Raw genomic sequence first — 15,775 nt, 5'->3', positions numbered from 1 at the left:
AGAATTTCTATCTCTTGCCTAACCTTTATTCTGAGCCTACGATGAGCCATCTCCTGGAGGCTTCTACCCCAAGGTCCCTCAGGCACCTGCTGCTCCACCTGGCCCCTGTGGGCCCAGTGTCGTCCCCTACACATTCTCCTTCTCTCTCTGGGGTCCTTGTGTTGGCAAAGACGACCTCCATGCGCCCTACCACGGAGGCCATCCTGCGTCACTCTTAGTTTGGCATTGTTTACTTCCACGAGCACTTCTCATGGGGTGGTCATTTGCCAAGCCCTTCTTGTGCCCCCTCAATCACTGAGTTTGCTTCCTGGTTCTCTGTCTTCTCTATTCTGAATTCTGTGGCCATTCTTGATGACTTCAACACCACCACGGATGGTGTAGCCAGCACTGTGGTCTGGACCTCCCAGATACCCACCATACTGTCCTTTGGTCAGCCTCAGCTCTGAGCACGTCTGTGGCCTCGCCCACAATGACAGTGCCAACTCTGAAATCTCGACTTTGAGCCATCGCACTCCCCAGCAGTCATCTGCTCTCATTCCACCTTTTTGCTCGAGCACATCTTTGATCACAACAAGACCTTGGAAGTCAACCCCCAACTACTCTTTCTTCGGCTCCTCTAATTAGTCTCCACTGTGCTGCTGGCCTTGCTCTTGGTAAGATCACCAGTGACCTCCATCTTGTCCTGTCCAGCGGCCACTCCTCAGCCCTCATCCTCCTTGTCCCATCAGCAGTGCCTGGCGGGGTTGATCACTTCTTCACTCTCAAAACATTCACTCGTCTTGGCCTTCATGATATGACACTCTCGTACTTTTCCTTCTCAGACTCTGTTGCTGGATCCTCCTGCGTCCCTAACCTCTAAATGGCCCCCTTCTCTTCTGTACCCACACCCTCTCCCGGTCTCCGCCAGCGTACTGGGTTGAAGCACCATCTGTTCGCTGACGCCTCCCTAACTCCAGCTTTCGCTGAACTGGACTCCACTGCCCATTCCACATCTCGACTTGGATGTCCAGGAGGCATCTCAGACTCGCTATGCCCAAAGCTGAACTCATTCCATCTTCCCACAAACCTGCCCCTTCCCCAGTCTTCCCCACATCAGTAACTGCGCTGCTCTAAGACCCTAGAAGTCGTCCTGGAGCCCCTGTTCGTTCATCACTCATACTCATGTTGAATCCGCTGGTAAGTCCCACTGACTGAACTCCCAAAGCACCCACAACCACTGCACGTTTTTCAGCCCGACTGCCCCATGCTAACTCAAGCCCCCATCACCCCTCTGGGACACCAGCCCAGCCTCCTCTGTGGACTCCCTGCTTTTACTCCTGTTTCCAACTCATTCTTCATCTAGAACCAGAGGGATCTTGTAAATTGGATCATGCCACCTCCTGCTCATAAAATCCAAGTTTTTTGTCATATTCTATAAAATCTGACATGGTGTGACCCCGATCCCATCTCTGGCTTCATTTCCTGCATTGCCTCCCTTCCACGTGCTTGGTTCCAGCCCTGCTGGCCTGTTGCCCTCCCCCAGACACACAGAGCTGTCTTAGGGCTCAGCTTGCAGTTCCCTCAGACTGGAAGATTCTCCTCCCAGGAATCCACAAGGCTATGTCCTTCCCTCTTGTCACTCAGTGCTAGGCTCAGATGCCACCTCCTCAGGGAGGCCTTTCTTGACTCTCCCCCAAGCTCAGTCTCACCAGCCTGCTTCAGCCTCTTCTTTGCTCTTACTATGATCTGAAACGGTCTCATTAACTTACGCCTCCTTTCTTTCTGTCTTCTGTACTGGACGGTCAGTTCCGGGACGGCAGGGGCTGGGTCTGTTCTGCTCCCTGCTGTAGTGTGGTCGTTCAGCAGTGTCTGGCACACAGTAGGCATTCTGCAAATTCTTGTGGGTCAGAGGCATGGCTCAGGTCCTTTCAAGTTGGTTCCTTAACAGCTCTCACCGCTGTGCCCTCCACTCGCCTCTCTGCCTCCTGCCTTGCTCTCTGAGCTCCCTTTCTCCTTGTCGCTTGGATTCAGGGTTCTCCCTCTGAACCCACACAGATTTGGCCTTCGCTTTGTGAGTGCATCACCCTGTGTGTGTGTGTGAGTCTGTATGTGCACACCCATGTCTGTGCCTGTCTGCCTCACTGTGGGTCACGTTTTTGTTTCTCTCTCACATACTGGGCTTTGATATAACCTCTGGTTTCCTCATTCATTCATTCATTTGTTAATTTATTACTTTATTCAGTTATTTCGTGTTGTAGTGGATGCTATGCTAGACAGTGTGGATGTGTGATATGTGTGTGTGGACACGTCTGTGAATCGCTCAGATTCTGGACCCTTATCAGGCTTTGTTCTCATCTCTGTATTATTCCATCTGCCATCCACACACTCAATCTACCCATCCACCCATCCTCCTCCCCACCACCCCCTCACCCACCTTTCCACCCACCTATCCATTCATTCACTTCTATTTATCTACCCATCCATCCACCCACCCACTCACCCACCCACTCATCCATCCACCCATCCATGCATTCACTCCTCCATTTATCCATCTATCCTCCCGCTAATCCACGCATCCTTCCATCCACCCACCCACTCACTCATCCACTCACCCACCCACCCATCCACTCATCCATCCACCCACCCACCCATCCACTCATCCATTCATCTATCCACTCATATACTCCTCCGATTATCCATCTATCCATCTATTCACCCACTCATCCATCCACCCATCCATTCATTCACTTTCATTCATCCATCTGTCCATCCACCCACTCACTCATCCACTCATCCATCCACCTATCCACTCATTCATCCACCCATTCATTCATCCACTCTTCCATTCATCCATCCATCCATCCATCTAAAAGATTCTCTGCCAGTCAGTAAGAGCTAAGTTTGTGTGTACAGGATGCCTGTATCCATGTCCCTGCTGTGTGTCTGAGGGTCCCATTTCCCCTTCCCCAATGCCTGGGTTTTTATCTCCTTTCAAAGCCACATTCTCTTTCTCTCTATAGAGAAGCCTTGTTGGATTTTTCTCTGAGTCGGCAAGCCATTCATGCTGTGACTCTGTGTGTGTGTGTGTGTGTGTGTGTGTGTGTGTGTGTACATCTGTCAGTCTCTCACTTCTTTCCCCCTGTGGCTTGAGATGGGTGGTTCCTGGTCTCTGGGTCACTGTCATTTACACCTTTTCCATCTATTTGTTGATTCATCCACAAGAGGTTGATTAAACACCTGCTTCACGTCAGGACCTGGGCTGCTCCATTGTGTATGTGTGTGCACGTGTGAGTGCACGCTGTCCGCCATCCCTGCCTTTGTCTCCTTCTCCTCCTCTTCTTCCACCTGCCTTCACACCTTGGGACTCAGTGCATGTCCCGAGCCCACCCTTCTCCTTTGCACCAGGTCACCCTGCCCTTGGAGCTGACGGCCCTGCTGCAGACCAGGCTGCCCTCGTGCTCACAAGTTGGATACTCAAATCCCATCCTCAGCTGTCTTTGGTATCACAAACTCAATGGATGACAAGCTCATCACATCATTTTCGAACCCCTAATGTGTTTCTCTCCCTGTTCTCATTAGCGCTGTCATTGCCTGCCTGAGTCCACAGCCGGGAGCCCCAAGTCATCTATGAGTCCTCACTCTCCTGCCGCCCACAGCCCATCTGTTCCTTCTGTAGAATCTTTCCCCAAAAGCTGCTCAGCACCCCGCCACCAATCTCCACCATCTTATCAGCCCCTATCTCAGCGCAGGCCTAGAAAATTTAAGCCTGGACCACTGCGTCTGTCCATCCATCTGTCCATCCACTCATCACTCACCCATCCATTAATAGACTTGCACTGAGTACACACACACACACACACACACACACACACACACACACACACACACGGGGTCTCTGCTGAGGACACAGGCCTCAAAGGCAGGAGCTCAGAGTCCAGAGGGGAGACAGAACAGTTGTCACTGACCTTCAGGATAGATGGGTGATGGAGACTTCCCAAGGCTTTGTCACTTTTGTCTTAACACTGTGTTTGGGGGAGTGATATCTCTCTCTCTTTTTTTTAGACAGGGCCTGGCTGTGTCACCCAAGCTGGAGCACAGTGGCATAATCATGGCTCACTGCAACCACTGCCTCTGAAGCCCAAGCAGTCCTCCCACCTCGGCCTCCCGTGTAGCTGGGACTACAGGCACATGCCACTGTGCCTGGCTAATTTTTGTATTTTTGGTAGAGATGTGGTTTCTCCATGTTGCCCAGGCTGGTTTTGAACTCTTGAGCTCGAGCAATCCTCCCACCTCAGCCTCTCAAAGTGCTGGGATTACAGGTGTGAGCCACTGTACCTAGCCACATCTGTCTTACTTATCAGTTTTTCATACCTCCTTCCTCCATCCAACCCTCCACCAGGGCTGAATCCTCCTGCTTTGGCCCACATCCTTCCCTGATGAGTGCCCACACCATGCTGTCCCTGCCCAGGGCTGCAGAGATGCCCTTGATGTAGATGGGGCCACTGTCCCTTCCCCAGACACACTCAGATGCCTGGCAACACCACAGACTTGCCAAGACAGGATCAAATCCCTCTGTGTCCCATCTTGGAGGGAGAAGAGCTATCCATCTCCATTTTAACTGTAATTTCTTGCTGATTCTTCCTCCAGCCTCTCTTCCCTCTCTTCCCCTTTGGCCCTCTCCATCCTCATGGCCAGTATGGTTGCCCTGGCAACGGCTGTTCTCCCTTCTCTCCTGGCTGCTCTTAGCTGGGGAGTGTGCCCACTTCTCTCTAACTTGTAGAGAAGTATTCATCTTGATCTGTCTCCCTTCTGCCCTCTCTCTCCTTCCATCATCAGAAGAGCTGGGGAGGGGGCCTTTGGCTTCAGTGTTGCCACCCCTGCTTTCTCTGTGCCAGCCAAGGTGCTCAGCAGGGCCCTCCACCCACCTCCCACGTGCCAGCTCTTCAGTCTCTTGTCCTTTGTACATTCATCTGCCCGATGTGAGGGGTACCTGTGGATGTCTTACAGGCTCCTCCTCACCATCGGCTACAGTGACCTCTTTTCCTTCCTTTCCCAAACCCATCTTTCAAGAATAAGGCACTATGTGTCCCATTTGATGAAAATTCTGCTGGCTTCTTTCCCCCTGGGACCCCCATCATCTCCCAAGAGCTCCCCCAGGGAACAGCCAGGCGTGCCTTGGTTTGGACACCTTTCTCCCCGACTAGACTGTGAGCCTTGATGTTAGGATCTTCTGTGGAAGTCAGCACAGAAGGTTAAGGATGTGTGTGATTGGATGGGGAAGGGGGTGGACAGATAGATGGAAGGCATGTATGTCTGTGAGTTTCTTCTTTGTCCTCTTTTTTTTTTTTTTAAGACAGTTTCAGTCTGTCACCCAGGCTGGAGTGCAGTGGCAAAATCACTGCTCACTGCAGCCTCCCCCTCCTGGGCTCAAGTGGTCCTTCCACCTCAGGCTCCAGAGTAGCTGAGATCACAGGTGCATGCCACAATGCCTGGCTAATTTTTTGGTAGAGATGGGGTTTCACCATTTTGCCCAGGCTGGTCTCAAACTCCTGTCCTCAACTGATCCACCCACCTAGGCCTCCCAAAGTGCTGGGATTGCAGACATGAGCCATTGTCCCTGGCCTCATCCTCTTCTTTATCAATCCCTTTCTCCCCTTCCTGTCATGCCTCTATTTTTTTAACCAAAATTACTTTTACTTTCCAATCTCATCAGTGATATACAAATACATTTTCTTCTTAAAAGATTAAAACATTACATATAAAACTAAAGTCTCTTCCACTGTACCCACCACCCTACCTCCTGGTCCCCAATCCTCTCTTTCCTAAGAGGAAACTAGGTTATCAAATTAGTGGGAAAAAATTCCTTTCTCTCTCCCTGCCTGTCTGTCTGTCTATCTGTCTGTCTCTCTCTCTCCCTCATAAAACAGCCAAACACACAGCCAGTGATGAGACTGCTTTCCTTTTAAGATCAGAAACAAGGCAAGAGCTCTGCTTTTACCCTTCCTATTCAACATCATATTGGCAATCCTAGCTAGTGCAATAAGACGAGAAAAAGAAATAAAACAAGATACAGATTGGAAAGGAAGAACGAAAACTGTCTCCATTAGCAGATGACATTATCGTATACTGTATGTAGAAACTTCCAAAAAAGTCTACCAAAAACCCCCTAGAACTATAAAGCGAGTTTAGCAAGGTTACACAATAAAAGGCCAATGTAAAAATGGCCAATATTTTTAAAAAGTCAATGAACAGTTGGAAATGGAAGCGTATATATTCCTCTAGAAAATGCAGAATACGGTTTGTTGTTTTTTAAAGAAATGGCCTCATACTGTATACATTATTCCCCAGGGGCTTTTACCCCCAACAACCCCCAAAGGGTTTCCTTCCCCCTTTAGAACAGAGAATTGCACTACGTTCTTTTCCTTTGCTGTGTAAGATTCTGGAGAAGGGAGGCACTGGAGTTTATTTAGACATTGTCCCAGGGAAGGATGTTTAGGTCGTTTCTACCTTTTCACAATTACAGATAAGGCTGCAGTGAACACATGCGTGTCCCCTTCTGGCTCCCTCTTTTAGGTTTCAGGGCACCCCAAACCTTGTCTGGGCATTCATTTGTCTCTTGGGGTCTCCAAGTGCTCTGTCACTCCCCTTCTTGGCCTCATTTGCCCTTCGTTTCTCCCTCATCTTTTCCAGTTCCCTTTGGACTTGGCCCTGTTCTTGAGGATGTGTGTGTACGTGTGTGTGTGTTTGTGTGTGTGTGTGTGTGTGGTGTGTTGTCTGTTCCCCATTCTGTTTATGTAACAGTAAGTGGTCCCATCGGGAAACTGGTATCACAACCAAATTAGAATAATTTCAGATGCCTCCTTCTCTCTGGGGCCTTTCTCAGAAGGTTTTTGTTCTCACCCTCTGGACTATCCCACCCATCCTCTCACCCACCATGTATCCATTCACAAAAACGCACCGAGCCTGTTCCAGGAGCTTGGGTTTAAGCTTGGCCATGTGTGTGTCAGGGCGTCTGCGTGCATGCACATGCCTGGGTCTCACCTGCCTGCCTGGCTGTCTCCCTGAAGGCCCCAGCTCCCTCTCTTTCCCATGCTCTAATTATTTGAATGTACACATCATCTTGCTCATCCAGCTTCTATCTTGATCTTCTGGCTCAGCATGTTTTTCCCACTCTCTCAAGAAGTGTTATTTAATTTTACTCTGAGTTTGTGCATCCTTCTTGCTATGTGTGTGTTTGCATGCACATGTGTGTGCACAGCTTCTCCTTAGCAACCTCTCCTTTTCTCAAGCTCATAAAGTTTCCCACTTTTTCCAGGTCTTGCGGTGTGTGTGTGCACATGTGTACACATGTTAGTCTTCATTGGGTTCCACCCTCTCTGTTCTCAGTGATTCTTCATCCATCTGCCAGTCCATCCATCCAACATGCCACTCTCATTGAGCTGGGACCGCCTGTTTGTTGAGGGTCTGCCTGTTTGTCCTGTCTCTTACGTTCCTTCCCCGACTCCTCTTGCTTTACACAGCCTCACATCTTGGGGCCCCAGGTTCCTGTCCTGGATCATTCCCTCCCCGGCTTTTACCAGCTCCCTGAGGTTCACAAAGTCTCTTTGCACTGACACCCCGGAATCCCCGGCAGCCCAGACCCTACTTGTTCTCTCCCCATCCTGTCACTGACTCGTGGCTCATACAGACTGGGCTCTTGCACTCAAGCCCAGCCCATCCTGTCCTGTCCTCTAGATGCATTTCTCACCCAGTTCTCATTGGCACCGAGCTTCACCGCCACTGGGGTTTCACAGCCACAGGCACGAGTCATCTGTGATCCCACTCACTCCTGCTGCACACTACCCATCTGTCCTCTTTCCCTGTCAAGTCTCTCTCCAAGGGGTTGCTCAGCAGCCCGCTCCCCACTTCGATCCCTTCAGCCCCTGATGTACCCAGTTATCAGGTTTTTGATGCCTGGACCATCCATTCATTTATCCCCCCATCATCCATTCATCATCCCCCATCATCCATCCCCATCATTCATCCAATCCCCATCATCCATCCCCCACCATCCATCCCCATCATCCATCCATCCCCCATCATCCATCCATCCTCCATCATTCATCCCCCATCATCCATCCCCATCATTCATCCAATCCCCATCATCCATCCCCCACCATTCATCCATCCCCCATCATTCCCTCCATCATTTATCCACCCATCATTCATTCCCCCATTACCTATCCCTTCNTTTTGATGCCTGGACCATCCATTCATTTATCCCCCCATCATCCATTCATCATCCCCCATCATCCATCCCCATCATTCATCCAATCCCCATCATCCCCCCCTATCAGGTTTTTGATGCCTGGACCATCCATTCATTTATCCCCCCATCATCCATTCATCATCCCCCATCATCCATCCCCATCATTCATCCATCCCCCATCATCCATCCCCCACCATCCATCCCCCATCATCCATTCCCTCCATCATTTATCCACCCATCATTCATTCCCCCATTACCTATCCCTTCGTCATCCATCATGCATTTACCCATCATCCATCCTTTCATCCATCCATTAACAGACTTTCACTGAGCACCCACTCCCTCTGGGTATTCGCTGGGGTCACAGGCCACAAAGCCTTAGGCCATGGCTTGCAGGAGCTCAGAGTCCAGGGAGAATACAGAGCAGTTATGCTTGCACTGCAAAATGGGTGACAGAGGCTTCCTAAGACTTTATGTCACTCTGCAAATCACAGTGTGCATGCATGTGCACATGTGTGGGTGTGTGCATATGTGTATACATATGAGTGTGTACCTGTGTGTATGAGTGTGTGTATGGGTGTGGGTGCATGCGTGCATACCCCTCAGCTGGACCTCCTCCGTTCCTTTGGAGGGTGGGGTCACTCCTGGTGACTTCTCCAGTCCCTTTGCCCCTCCTTACTCTCCAGCAGACACGTCTGCAGCTGCGCCTCCCACTTCTGCTTCTCTCCCTCCCTGAGATCTCCCTCCTTGTTCTCTCCTGGGAATTCAAAGGCCCCGCTGCAAGCTTCCTCACCTCAGTACCCCTCCGTCACGGCTCTTCAGCTCAAGCCCCAGACATCACATGTTCGCTCTTCTCTCCCTGACTCTGTTCGGTGGTCCCGGCAGCTTCACAGACTCCCTGAGCCAGGACCAAACTCCCCATCCTCTTATCCCTACCCCTACTCCCAGAGCCAACTGTCTGGCCACGCCTCCCCTCTCCCTGCCTCATCTCCTCTAATCTGCCCCAGGTCTTCACAATCTTTTCCACACAGTTTCACTCCTATCCCCACCCCACGCTGTCCTCTGCTCTCCTCCTGGCCCTCTCAGCAGGTGGATGAGGCGGTAGGGGTGGGGATGAGACTGTGGGCTCTCATAGCTCCCTTCTGTTTGGCCACAGATGAGCTGGGGAGGGAGTATTAGCTCTGGGGATTTCTCTCCTTTTTCCTCTGCAATTGAGGACCCCTACCCTAAGCCTCTCAGAGCACCCCGGAAGGCTGCCCCACCTGCTCTTTGACAAACCTGCAGCCCATCCATTCCTTGCTCCCCTGCCGCATGTAGGCCAGTGCTGGCTCCCGGACAGCAGCTTCTCCCTGGGCTCCAGACACTGGGTCCGCGCGTTCCTGCACCTCTCAGCTGGGCCTCCTCCTTTCCTCTGGAGGGTTTCTCCCACCAGCCTGCATGGGACTCCGGTGCTCCAGAGCCCTGCCCTGCCTGCTCCCCAGCACTTTCCTGCCCTTCCAAGGCAGACCCTGGCTAGGCTCCACTCTGGCCCTCTCTGCTGAGTCCAGGTGTCATCAGCCTGGGGTGGGGGGCTCCGTGTGGAGTGGCCTCCAGGTCCCATCTCTTTTCCCACGCCCCACCATTGTAGAGAAGGCTTGGCCCGTGTCCTCCCCAGAGAAGCCCCTGCTGAGCCCTCCCTGGGACTCTTCTGGATGCAGGGAGCACTACCCTGGGAGCACCCAGCACCAGGCTTGTGGTGATCCTTGTCCCCCCAAGGTCACGGGCTCTGGGGGGCCTGGGTGTGACCTCTGTCAGGGTCTTGGCACCGAGGGGAGTGTGGAGATGAGGACACACGGGGCATCTGCGAGCTCTTCTCTCCCACCTCTTACTCTTTCTCCCCTTGTTGCTCAGCTCTCCTTTTGGAAAACAATTTTGTAACTGCACACATGCTGTAAGGACCCACTGTATCTGCAAAAAACACAAAGCCTTCCACAAGGACTGAGGTACCCGTTGACCCCTGCTCCTGTCTTCCTTCAGGCCCCAACAGGAAACAGATGTCTCCCTTCCCTCCAGAGGGTCTGTTTACACAGGCGCCGAGGAAGCGGGTGCAGGAGCCAGGAGAGCAGCAAACATGATTTCCAGAGGATCCAAAGGAACGAGGGAGGAGAAGTTTCCAGAACTGTGTCAAGAGGGAAGCCAAGAGCAGAGGGCACAGCAGCCTGAGCTCAGGGGGGCAGACACGCTGACCTCCATCCCTCCACCCTCCGCTCTCCTGCTGGGGGTCCCCACCGGGCAGGCCCAGCTTGAAACCGGAAGGACCAAGGCTCATTCATGGGGCTTAGCCTCCCCAGCCCCAAGCAGGGAGGAGGAGCGGGGCCTGTGGGTCGGGAAGGGCAGGTGTGGGAGTCATCAGGCGCCTGTGTCGCTAAGGGGGCCTTTCTCAGGCTTGGTTGCCCCCTCTGCCGCTGCATTCACCACCCACCTAACACACACACGTGAGCGCCTCCTGAGAGCCGGCAGGTGGGCTGCGCCTGCTCCCCCACCTGTCTGCCTCCCCAGGCTTCTGCTCCCCTTCCTTGACTTTTCAAACTTCTCTTTGATGCACCGCCCCCTCTCTCGGAGCCTCAGTCTCCTGCTCCCTCAGCCTCGCTCCTCCAGCTCTCCAGGGGAGCCTTGTCCAATTGTGCTGTTTGTGCATCATGCTTGCTGTGTGTGCGTGAGTGTGTGCACACAGTCAAGGCTGGCTCCTATCTTTCCTGTCCTGCTTCATCTGTCTGTGTCTGCCTACCTATCCATCCAGTAGTCATTCAACAAATGCAAATTGAACATCTGTGTGCTGCTGAGGACGAAGAGCCCAGAGTTCTACCCAGGCTGTGTCCTGAAGAAACTCAGAGTCCAGGGCAGACAGACCAGTTGTTATATCACAAGAAGATGGGGTTGGGGGTCACCGAGCATCACACTCAGGGTGTATGTGTGTGTGTGAGATATGTATGTGCATGTGTGTATGTGTGTTGTGTGTGCATGTGCATATGTGTGTGATGTGTATGTTGTGTGTGTTGTGTGCATGTGTGTTGTGCGTGCATGTGCATATGTGTGTGATGTGTGTTGTGTGTGTTCTGTTGTGTGCATGGGTGTTGTGTATGCATGTGCACGTGTGTGGTATGTGTGCATGTGTGTTGCGTGTGCATGCGTATGTGTGTGATGTGTGTGCACGTGTGTTGTGTGTGTTGTGTGTGCATGTGTGTGTTTTGTTTGTGTGTGTGTGGTGTCTTTCTGCATTTCCCACTTCACCCACGCCCATTTCCCCTCACCCCTCCAGCATCAGCCAGCCCTGGGCTGTGTTCTCCTCCATCTTTGCCCTCCATCCACACACCCTCCCTGGGCCAGGCCAACCACATGTGGGGCTTCTGAGATCCCCTCCACTGGCTCCTGTGTCCACCCAACCTCCTATGCACATCCCAGGCCCATACCCCTACCTCCTGGACGTCCCACCAGCTCTCTAAGCCCAGGGAGAACTCCTTGACTTCCCAGTCCTTCCCCGTGCTCCCCTTCACCATCCCTGGGCACTCAAGTCCCGGCACCCCCTCCTCTACTGCCTCCCACCTTTCAGCTTTGCTTCCTCTAAGCTGCTCTCCCACCCTGCCTTCCCTTCTCGAAGATCCATTATCCCGTTCATGCGGTTGCCCTGGCAACGCCATGTTCCCCTCTCCTGGGTTTTTCAGAGGCAAACTTGTTCACCTCCCTCCGCTGACCTTTTGTTCCCATCTCGTCTCATCTGCTCTCTCCTCCATCCACAGAAGAGTTTGGGAGGGAACTGCAGGCTGTTTCTCCTCTTTCCTCCTGGCCTCTGTGACCATCACCTGCCCTGACCTTGAGCCCACCATGGGCTCACTTTTTTCTCCTCCTCTCCCCTTGTTCATAAGCTCCTGGGAGAGCGAGGGTCTGGGTTCCTGCCGCCTCTCCAGCCACCTCTCCTGTTTGCTTTGGCGGATTCTCTTTGCTCCAGGATCTGCAGCGTGGCAGCGCTTCCCAGGCCAGGCCCTGACTCCCCCACCTGCTCCACAATCCACAAGCTCTCTGTGGGCCGGCTCCACCAGTCTCAGCCCATAGAGTCCATTCACACCTCAACTGTGTCTGTGGCCAACAACTCCTGCTGAGCTGGGACCCCCACATCCACTGCCTTCCACGGGCCTCCTTCCTGTATCCTCCCCACAGAAAGCCCTGCTGACCCTTCCCCGGAGAAGCTTCCCTGTCCTCCAAGAGCACTGGGGCCCTCAGGAATGGCTAGGTTTGGACATCTTTCTTTGAGCTTCTCCAGACGGAGTCTGTGTGTCTGATGCTCAGCATGGAGGAGGGACTGGCTGGAGGGGAGGACAGACAGACAGATGGATGAAAGCTGTGTCTGTCTAGAGGATCTCTTCTCTTCCTTCAGCTCTCTTGTTCTCTTTCTCTTTTAAAAAATCAACACTTATGGTGAAACCTCATCTCCACAAAAAAGTTAAAAAATTTGCCGGGTGTGGTGGTACGTGCCCATAGTCCCAGCTACTCAGGAGGCTGAGGCAGGAGGATCACCAGAGCCCGGGATTTTGAGGAGGCTGCAGTGGGCTGTGATCTCACCACTGCACTCCAGCCTGTGGTGAGATATTTTGCCATTAAAAGAAGCCCAGAGTCCAGGGAGAAATTCTCTTGAGATCTTGACCTTCTGTGACAGAGCAAGACCTTGTCTTGAAAATAATATTCACGTTTAATTACTTAAGTGACACATGACCACATCATCTTTGCATAAAGAGTAAAAAGTGTTTCAAATAAGATTAAAGATCTTCCTTGACACTCACTCCTCCTGTTCTCTGGCCATTTCCTCTGGGGAAAACCAGTTCTTACTTTATCAGGAATCGTTCTATACTACACACATATTTTTAAATGTAAAAATGTATGCTTTTCCCATATAGAATCTGATTTTTTTTTTTTTGGTAGGTTTTGGTTTAGGGCATTTTCTTCCCCATAGAAATTGCACTGAGCTTTGAATATTGCTCTTCAGTGGGACTTTGGCAGGACAATGTTTTGGGGACCTTCTTCCATCTCAACACAAAAAGCTGTCCATCCGCCTTTCGTGAGCTGCGTAGTATTCAAGCAGACAGAGCTGTCGTGGTTTATTTGGTCTTTCTTCTGGTAATGGACATTTGAATGGTCTCTGCTGTACTACCATTAAAATGAGGTTGCCAGTGGGGCTTGGTGGCTCACGCCTCGGTGGCTCACCCCAAAATCCCAGCACTTTGGGAAGCCAAGGGGGGCAGATCACAAGCTCAAGAGATCCTGGCCAACATGGTGAAACCCTGTCTCTACTAAAAATTCAAAAAAAAATTAGCCGGGTGCGTTGGTGCGTGCCTATAGTCCCAGCCACTCTGGAGGCTGAGGCAGGAGAATTGCTTGAAACCGGAAAATGGAAGTTGCAGTGAGCTGGGATTGCGACATTGCGCTCCAACCTGGCGACAGAGCAAGACTCCATCTCAAAAAAAAAAAAAAAAGAAAAAGAAAAAAAATGAGGTTGCCACGAACACCTGTGTCCCTGCTGCCCCTAACTATATCCGCGCGCTCCCCCTTCCGCCTCCCGGGGCCATGGGTTACTCTGTCTCCTTTCCTTCCTTGTTCCCGCTCAGCTTCTCATCTCTCCCTGTTCTTTCTAGATGTAGCTGTCACTTTCTGTGTCCCAGCAGGGTGTGTATGTGTGTGTGTTGTCTGCTTTTTTCACTGTGGGCCTGTGTTACTTAGGGTCCCAACAGGAAAGGGATGGAACACTCAAATTTAGGAGAATTTGAGGCGAGTTTGTTTGCAAAAGTGCTACATTGCAGGATGTGGGATTCTGTAGAAATCTAGAGCTAATAGTTGTGAAGTTGTGACGACCCCCTACTTCCTAATGAAGGGTGGAGGTAATGAATGACCAGGCCCTGGAAACAAACTGTCACAGGGGCTGCCTTGCCAGGAGCTGAGACCTTTAGGAGAGGGACCACCCAGCCTGAGGTGACCAGGGAATTAGCCTCCTTATCTCATTCTCCTTCCCCACCGTCTCCTCCTCCCACTGGCCAAGCCCAACTGGAAGCCTGAGGGCAGGGGAGCTTCCTGATGGGTGTCATCAGCCTCCTAAAGCAAAGGATAAAAGCGGAGGAGGGATCGGGGAAGTAGAGGACATCTAGAACTTTCTCTCTCCAAGCCCTTTATCAGGTTTTGTTTCCAGTCTCTGGGTTACTTCATCCACCCATCATCCCTATCCACACATTCAGCCAGCCAATGTGCACAGAGTCCCCCCCAGGTGCCCTTTGTGAATGACGCACCTCTTGGAGGGTTTGGTGCCCCTATGAGACCATGCTGGGCCTCTGCCTGCCACCCCCACTGCCTGCTGGCATGGTTCACACCCCCTCTTGTTTTCAACTTTCTTATTGACGTCTCCTCCCCCTTCTCTTCCTGTATCTGACTTTGTCTTGCTCATCTCTGCTCTTTCCCTCTCTCCAGAGGAGAGTTATTGAATTTTGCTCTCAGGCTGTGCGTCATTCCTGCAATGTATCGTGTGTGTCTGTGTGTGCGTGTGCTGGCTGACTTTCCCCTGCAACTCTCTCTTTTCTGGGGGCCTGTGGAGCTTTGCTCTAAAGTTCTAAATTTCGTATTGATTTTTTCTGATCCTAGTTTCCATCCCTTTCCCAAAGGAAATATCGGTTATCACAATGACGACCAGCAAACTGGTCACATAGGAGTCTTTCTCTTTCTGGCTCTTTAATCTGATTTTATTCTTACTCCTTGAATTACTCCATCCATCCATCCATCCATCCATTCATCATCCATCCATCCTTCCATCTGTTCCCCATCCATCCATCCACAAACACATAGCAGCTACTGGGTGCCGGGACCCATGTCCTTTTTCCTCTCCAGTCTCACTGTTGTGAACACACGTGTGGGTCTCATCTCTTGCTGTGAAGCTTGACTAGAGTTGCCCCCACCCTCCCTGCCACTCTCCTTGCTGTTTATCTCCTGCTTTTCTATGTGTCTATAAACTGCTTCGTTAGTTCGGTGCCAAGGGCTGTCCGTCTGTCCTCTCTCTCCTCCTCAACTTCCCCAACTCTCCCTCCATCTCTTCTCACACCATGGGGCCCCAAGACCTATCTGGAGTCCTCTGCTCGCTCTGCACACATTCCCTGGATGTGTTCACCCACGGCTCTCTGTGCTGACACCACCTTCTCGGCCCTTCATGCAGCCCAGACTCTTTCTCTTCCCCTTAAGCCACAGGCTCAAGCTCGAGGAAGCCCCGCCCAGCTCAAGCCATTGCATTGTTTTTGTACCCAGCAGAGGGGCTCTATCTCCATTCTCATTGGCACTGGGTATCTCTGCCACCCAGGGCTCAGCAGCCAGGAGCCCCAAGTCACCTCTGGCTGCTCTTATCCCTGTCTCCACAGCCCATCTGTCCCCTTTTCCTGCCAGATCTTCCTCAAACAGAGAGGTCAAGACTCCCTCTCCATCCCCTCAGCCACCACCTCAGCTCAGATGTAAGAATCTAGTGCCTGGACCCCTTCCATCCATCCA

This window comes from Cebus imitator, unplaced genomic scaffold, assembly GCF_001604975.1.
Source record: "Cebus imitator isolate Cc_AM_T3 unplaced genomic scaffold, Cebus_imitator-1.0 Scaffold18, whole genome shotgun sequence".
Taxonomy (NCBI): domain Eukaryota; kingdom Metazoa; phylum Chordata; class Mammalia; order Primates; family Cebidae; genus Cebus; species Cebus imitator.
This window is presented reverse-complemented; position numbering follows the sequence as displayed.